We start from the raw sequence: 6,429 nt of genomic DNA, 5'->3' as shown, positions 1-6,429 counted from the left end.
GGTCTCGCCTCTGCTGTGGGAAACTAGGGGAGGGGTATTGGCTGGGGATGGGGTGGGCATGGAGGAGAGGAAAAATATTCCTGCCCAGCACCCCTGGGGGACATCTCCAAAAAGTGTAAGTGAGAGCACTTTGACCAGCATGTGAGGGCACGACAAGGGCTTTTCTTATATTTTATAGGTGAATTGTCAAGTTTTGGGGTTTCATTCGTCCTTAGATTGGTGTTGTCCTGTTCCCTGCAGCTTTTAAAAATGTGTGGGAATGATGCTGGTTGTTTACTCGATTCGGGGGAAGGTGCCACTGGCATTCCGTCCTCAGGGTTCAGGACTTCTGAACATGGGTCACGTGTTTCTGAGGCCATGCAAGAAAGATCAGTCCTGCCCACAAGGTCAATAGCATCCACAATGAGAAAGCCAGTATTAGAGTTACAGGGGTTTCCTAAAACCCCCAAATGTTTTAAAACTTGAGATATCCTAAAACTTGAAAATGTCACTATGGAACAATAATGAGCAACTTCAAATCTCTAGAGCCTAGTGGGGCTTCCGGGAGGATGGGTGCAAACATTCATCCGATCTCCACCTGAGACGGGAGATGTGCTATCCAGGAAGAGGAGAGGCAAGGCAGGCGCAGAATGAAGTGGGGACCTGCAGGAGCCCGGGTGCTCTCCGAAGCGGTGACAGGCTGAGAGCTAGAGGCTGCGAGTGGGCAAAGACTGGCAGTCTGTTCAAAGAAAAACTTTAGACGAAATACATTTAATAAAGTTTGTTTGAGCATGAAAGGGTTCACGGATCAGGCAGCACTGGTGATGGGGAGTTCAGAGAGCTGTGCTGCAGCCGCGTAAAGAGCGGGAGGAGGAATGTGGAGGCAGAGAAAGGAGCTCCTGAATCGGCTGCAGTGAGGCGTTTGCCTCACTTGGGTGTGATACAGTGGGTGGTCCCTAGTTAGAGGTTAGATGGCAGTTTCTCCTTGGCCAAACTTGTGTTTTGCTTTACTGTTTACGTTGGGCTTAAGTTTGCTTGTGTAGGAATCCAGGGCATGGGAGCTGTCCCAGCCTTTTGGTCTAATTACATTTCTTTTTAACAAGGTCAAGGGTGTGGCACATAACCTGGCCCCCAGAAGGGCTGGAGCTTTGCATTTTTGTGCTGAAAATTGAGGAAATAGGGTGCAGAGGAAGAGACTGTTTGGGGTCCTGTGGGGATGGGGAGGAGTCAGGTTTAATTCTCAGGGCAGTAGGATGCTGTTGGCTGATTTAGGCCTCTCACAAGGAGCAGAAAATGCCAAGTCTGTATTCTCCCAGCTTCTCCTGCAGCGAGGGCTTTGGTGCATGACCTGGGCTCCACCAATCAAATGCACCCACTGCCCACTGAGTCTGAGGCCCAAGGTGGGAAGAAGCAGGGGCCACAGATTCAGTGGATCAGTGGTGGCTGCATTAGGCCACTCTTGCATGGCCATAAGGAAATACCTGAGACTGGGTAATTTATAAAGAAAAGAGGTTTAAATGCGGGCTGTACAGGAAGCATGGTACAAGCATTTGCTTCTGGGGAGGCCTCAGGAAGCTTTTACTCACGGTGGAAGGGGGAGAGGGAGCAGGCACTTCACATGGTGAAAACAGGAGCGAGCAAGCGAGCGTGCCAGACACACACACACACACACAGAGACAGAGAGAGAGAGAGGCAGAGAGAGACAGAGAGTGCGCGAGAGAGTGAGCAGGGGAGGAGGTGCCACACACTTTTAACTGACCAGATCTTGTGAATTCGGAGCGAAACTTCACTCATCAGCAAGGGGATAGTCCAAGCCATTCATGAGGGAACTGTCCCCATGACCCAAACACCTCCCACCAGGCCCCACCTCCAACATTGGGGATTACAATTCCACATGAGATTTGGGCGGGGACAAATATCCAAACTATATGACCATGGTTCTTGTGGCAGCACCCTGAGTCCCACAGTGTCTGTGCCCACTCAGTTGTGGGTGGGAGCCACAGGGGAGCCCTCCCCTGCTCAGCACTCGGGGGATTTGGAACCTCGTTCCTCTCTGCAAAGCCTCCTAGCCCGGTTCTCCAGCCCTCCCCAGACCAATCATGGGATAGTGCCGTAGGCCTGGCAGTTCTTCTGGACCCGCTGTTGCTGGCTACCCAGAATGCAGCGGCCCTTCCTCTTAGTTCTCTTAGGGATTTTGAGAGAATCCCTCACTGTTTGCAATTTTGGTGGCAAGTAGGGCCCTGTCACACCATTAAACGCACAGGGACCAGCTCTTTTCTTTCTGCCTGGGCCCAGCTATGGGGTGGGCATGTGACTTGGGCTTGGCTAATCAAATGCCTTGTCCTGGGTCTCTGAATCTGAACCTGAGGTGCCTGGACAGGGGTGGCTGGAAGCCTGGACCCAGGTGGTAGCGGCAGCATGCTGGCTGGCCTGCCCCTGCTCTTGGCCTATGCTCTGGTTTTGGAATCCCTGGGGAAATTCCAGCGTTCCGAACCCGGTTCCTGGTCTCCTGCCCTTTCCATAAGCCCCTAGGAGCCAGATGAGTAGTCCTCACTGTGCCTGAGAGAGCCACAGGCTGTCCCGGTGCAAGCTGGTCACTGACTGGCACATGCTGCCCGCTCTCTTGGCCGCCATGTGGTCCTTTCGAGGCAGCTGCCTTCCCTCAACTCTGCTAAATCCTCAGCACCAGCTCAAAGTATCCCCTAGGTGGGAGCAGCTGGAGGGCAGGGGTGTGTCTTGCTCACCCCTGTGTTGGGCATGACCAGACAGGGGCGGGGGGCAGCGGTTCCTCGGGGAGTTTTTGTAGGTGACTCTACTGGCTCAGGCTGACCCTATCCGAGCACATTCGCACTGACATTCGCAGCCCCTCCTGGGCAGTCCCACGTGACCAAGCCCCCAACTCTCTTCAAATGAAGAAGCTCCTCACACGTCCCAACTGGGGCCATCGTGCTCCATGAGCCCCAGAGAGTGGTCAGCCAGTGAGTAAGTCTGGGGGTGGCCTGCATGTAGCAACACAGCCAATGGTGAGTTCTCCGTTTTCAGGTCTGGGGCTCCACCCGTGCCCGAGTTCTCCGTTTCAGAGGAAAGAAAGCAACTCAACGTCTCTGGCTCCCTCCCACTTTCCTCTGCCACTGCCCTGGAAGGGCCATAGACACTCCATGGCCACCATGGACTGCAGAGCTGCTGCCCACCTGTGACCTGGTGGAGGCAGGGTGCCGGTGCTGAGGCCCTTTGGGTGGGCAGGTCTGGGGGAAGCTCTCGGAGCTGAAGGTGAGGGCCTTGGGGAGCCCCCAATCCAGTGTAAGCCCTGCTGGAGAAGGCTTCCCAGCCCCAGTTAGAGTTGGGTCCTTCCCACAGACACTGCTGCCAGCTAGGTGGCACCAGTCAATGGGAAGGGGGCGTCTGGCAATGCTTCAGTGGTGGGGGTGGGGGTGTAGGAGTGGCTGTGCTGTGTGAGTGTGCATGGTGTGTGAGTGTGTGTGGTGTGCGAGTGTGCATGGTGTGCATGGTGTGTGTGCATGGTGTGCGAGTGTGTGGTGTGCATGGTGTGTGTGGTGTGCATGGTGTGCATGGTGTGTGAGTGTGTGTGGTGTGTGAGTGTGCGTTGTGAGTGTGCATGGTGTGCGAGTGTGTGGTGTGCATGGTGTGTGTGGTTGCATGGTGTGCGAGTGTGGTGTGTGAGTGCATGTGGTGTGCATGGTGTGTGTGGTGTGTGAGTGTGTGTGGTGTGCATGGTGTGTGTGGTGTGTGTGTGGTGTGCATGGTGTGTGTGGTGTGTGTGCATGGTGTGCATGGTGTGTGTGGTGTGTGTGGTGTGTGCGTGTGGTGTGCATGGTGTGTGTGGTGTGTATGTGTGGTGTGTGTGTGGTGTGTGAGTGTGTGTGGTGTAAATGGTGTGCGTGGTGTGTGAGTGTGCATGGTGTGCGTGGTGTGTGAGTGTGCGTGGTGTGCATGGTGTGTGAGTGTGCATGGTGTGCATGGTGTGTGAGTGTGCGTGGTGTGCATGGTGTGTGGTGTGTGTGCATGGTGTGCATGGTGTGTGTGTGTGGTGTGCATGGTGTGTGTGGTGTGTGTGTGTGGTGTGCATGGTGTGTGTGGTGTGTGCATGGTGTGCATGGTGTGTGTGGTGTGTGTGTGGTGTGCATGGTGTGTGGTGTGTGAGTATGTGTGGTGTGTGTGTGGTGTGTGTGTGCGTGGTGTGCATGGTGTGTGTGGTGTGTGAGTGTGCATGGTGTGTGTGGTGTGTGAGTGTGCGTGGTGTGCATGGTGTGTGTGGTGTGTGAGTGTGCGTGGTGTGCATGGTGTGTGGTGTGAGTGTGCGTGGTGTGCATGGTGTGTGTGGTGTGTGTGTGCGTGGTGTGCATGGTGTGTGTGGTGTGTGAGTGTGCGTGGAGTGCATGGTGTGTGTGGTGTGTGAGTGTGCATGGTGTGTGTGGTGTGTGTGCGTGGTGTGCATGGTGTGTGTGGTGTGTGAGTGTGTGTGGTGTGCATGGTGTGTGTGGTGTGTGAGTGTGTGTGGTGAGTGTGTGTGGTATGCATGGTGTGTGTGGTGTGTGTGTGTGGTGTGTGAGTGTGTGTGGTGTGTGAGTGTGCGTGCTTTGCAGTGTGTGTTGGGCAGGGTGGCTTTTCTCTCAGCTGGTCTCATCTTCTCTGACAGGAGCTGGAGACTTCCAGTGGCTTCCCTCTCGCCCACCAACCACAGCAAGGGCATGAGGGCCACCTCCAGCCCAGGGCGGCATGCCTCCCTTGCAAAGCTCAGCCAACTGGGGGGCACAGCAGGCTGGCTGCTGGGGGGTGCTCTGTCACCAATTCCCACCCTGCTGCCCCTGCCCGAAGCTTCTGGGACATGAGTAAAACATCAGAAGCTTTGAGGGACAAAGTGAGAGCTTTCTCCACAGGCCTCGATGGCACCATTCACATTTCCTTCTCAGTCTCCATGCTGTGCCCTCCGTCTAGACTTGAGGTCCAAATGCATGTTGGCCTGGCCCCTTCCTGCACCCGCCTGCAGCCCCTGCACCCCACCCACCCTGTCCACCGCGAGTGTCAGGTCCCAGAGCTGACGCAGGCCAAGGGCCACAGCTTGGAGAGGGTAAAGCACCTTGCTGCACAGTGGACAGCCTCCCTCGAAGCCCAGTACACTATGCCCGGCTCCTGTCTGTGGAGGGGGAGATGGTATTCAGCAGAGGGGCATTGGGTCCCCGCTGTGGAGAGACTGCTTGGTGAGTGACTTGGTGCCTGCTTCTTGGGGCATTCGGGAACTGGCCTCGAGCAGCTCCTCCAGAGGGGTTTGGTGTGGAAGCCTGAGTATTACTGAGAGGCCACCCTGGGCTTTGGGGTACAAGTCCACTGGAGAAGGGCTACAGAGACCCTCCTGGCAGCCATCTACCCAGGGAGCCAAAGATTTCTGGGTGAGCAGGGGCTCAGGGCTCAGGGCTCAGGGCGGCCAGGAAGGAAATGCTTGGTGAGCCGTGGCTGAGCCTGGCAGCCTCCTGTCACCTCACTGGGCACCTTGTAGGACCCAAAGCCCATGTCTCCGTGTCTTTTGAAGGTTTGGGGCTGGAGAAGCCGCCAAAGCCCTGCTCCCAGGCAGGACAGGCCCCAGAATCGTTGTGTAAGTGCACAGCTGTCTTGCTGGCTTTGCTCCCAATGGCCTGGGCATGGGCCGCTCCCCGCTCAGTGGCTCCCCAGGAACTCTGGATCCTCTTTGGGTAGGGGGGCATTAGGTTCGGCTGAGCAGTGCAGGTGGCACACCTGGCAAAGCAGGGTGTGGGGGCTTGGGGAACCTCTGAAGGAGAAGGCTGATGTCCCCAGCTGCACATACAGAGGGGCCAGCAAGGGTCAATTGTGCAGCATCCCCTGGGCTGCAGTGGCACAAGTCTTCTCAGAATGCCCTGTCCTTTATGGTCTCAGGTTAGGGTTGGGCACAGGAGAAATTTGCTTGAGATTTGGAAAGAAGAAATGAAGCCGAAGCTGTTTTTCCTTTAAACGCCCAGGAGGTTGTGGTAGGCTGGGAGCCATAGCAGACCCTCCGCCGCCTTCATCTGCTGCCCCCACCACACCCCTGCTTTCCACTTCTTCCGGCATGGGGTGGGCATGACTCCTGCTGGTCCCTGGTTGTGGAGGTTTGAGGTGCTCCACCTCGGCTCTGCGATGACTGTGATCCCACAGGTGGGAGTTCTTCTTGGGACTAAACCTTAACCAGCACACCACAGGCCTGGGCTGGAGTCAAGCTTGTTCCCAGAGCACCTTCATCCACTCTACCTGCAGGGCCCTCCTGCCCTGGCCTACCCGGCCTGGCCCCCTCTCCCAGCCTGGGACTCCTCACCCTCCCTGCTCTGCTCTGTCCTCCTGGGAGAGCAGTCCTCCTGAGAGATGCTTGCAGTCAGGGCACCCGCTCTCCTTGCCTGCGGACCTCACTGCCTTGGCCTTTCAGGAGTTACTCCAGGCCAC

The sequence above is a fragment of the Pan troglodytes genome, chromosome X, assembly GCF_028858775.2.
Source record: "Pan troglodytes isolate AG18354 chromosome X, NHGRI_mPanTro3-v2.0_pri, whole genome shotgun sequence".
NCBI lineage: Eukaryota > Metazoa > Chordata > Mammalia > Primates > Hominidae > Pan > Pan troglodytes.
Note: the sequence above shows the minus strand (reverse complement) of the source record.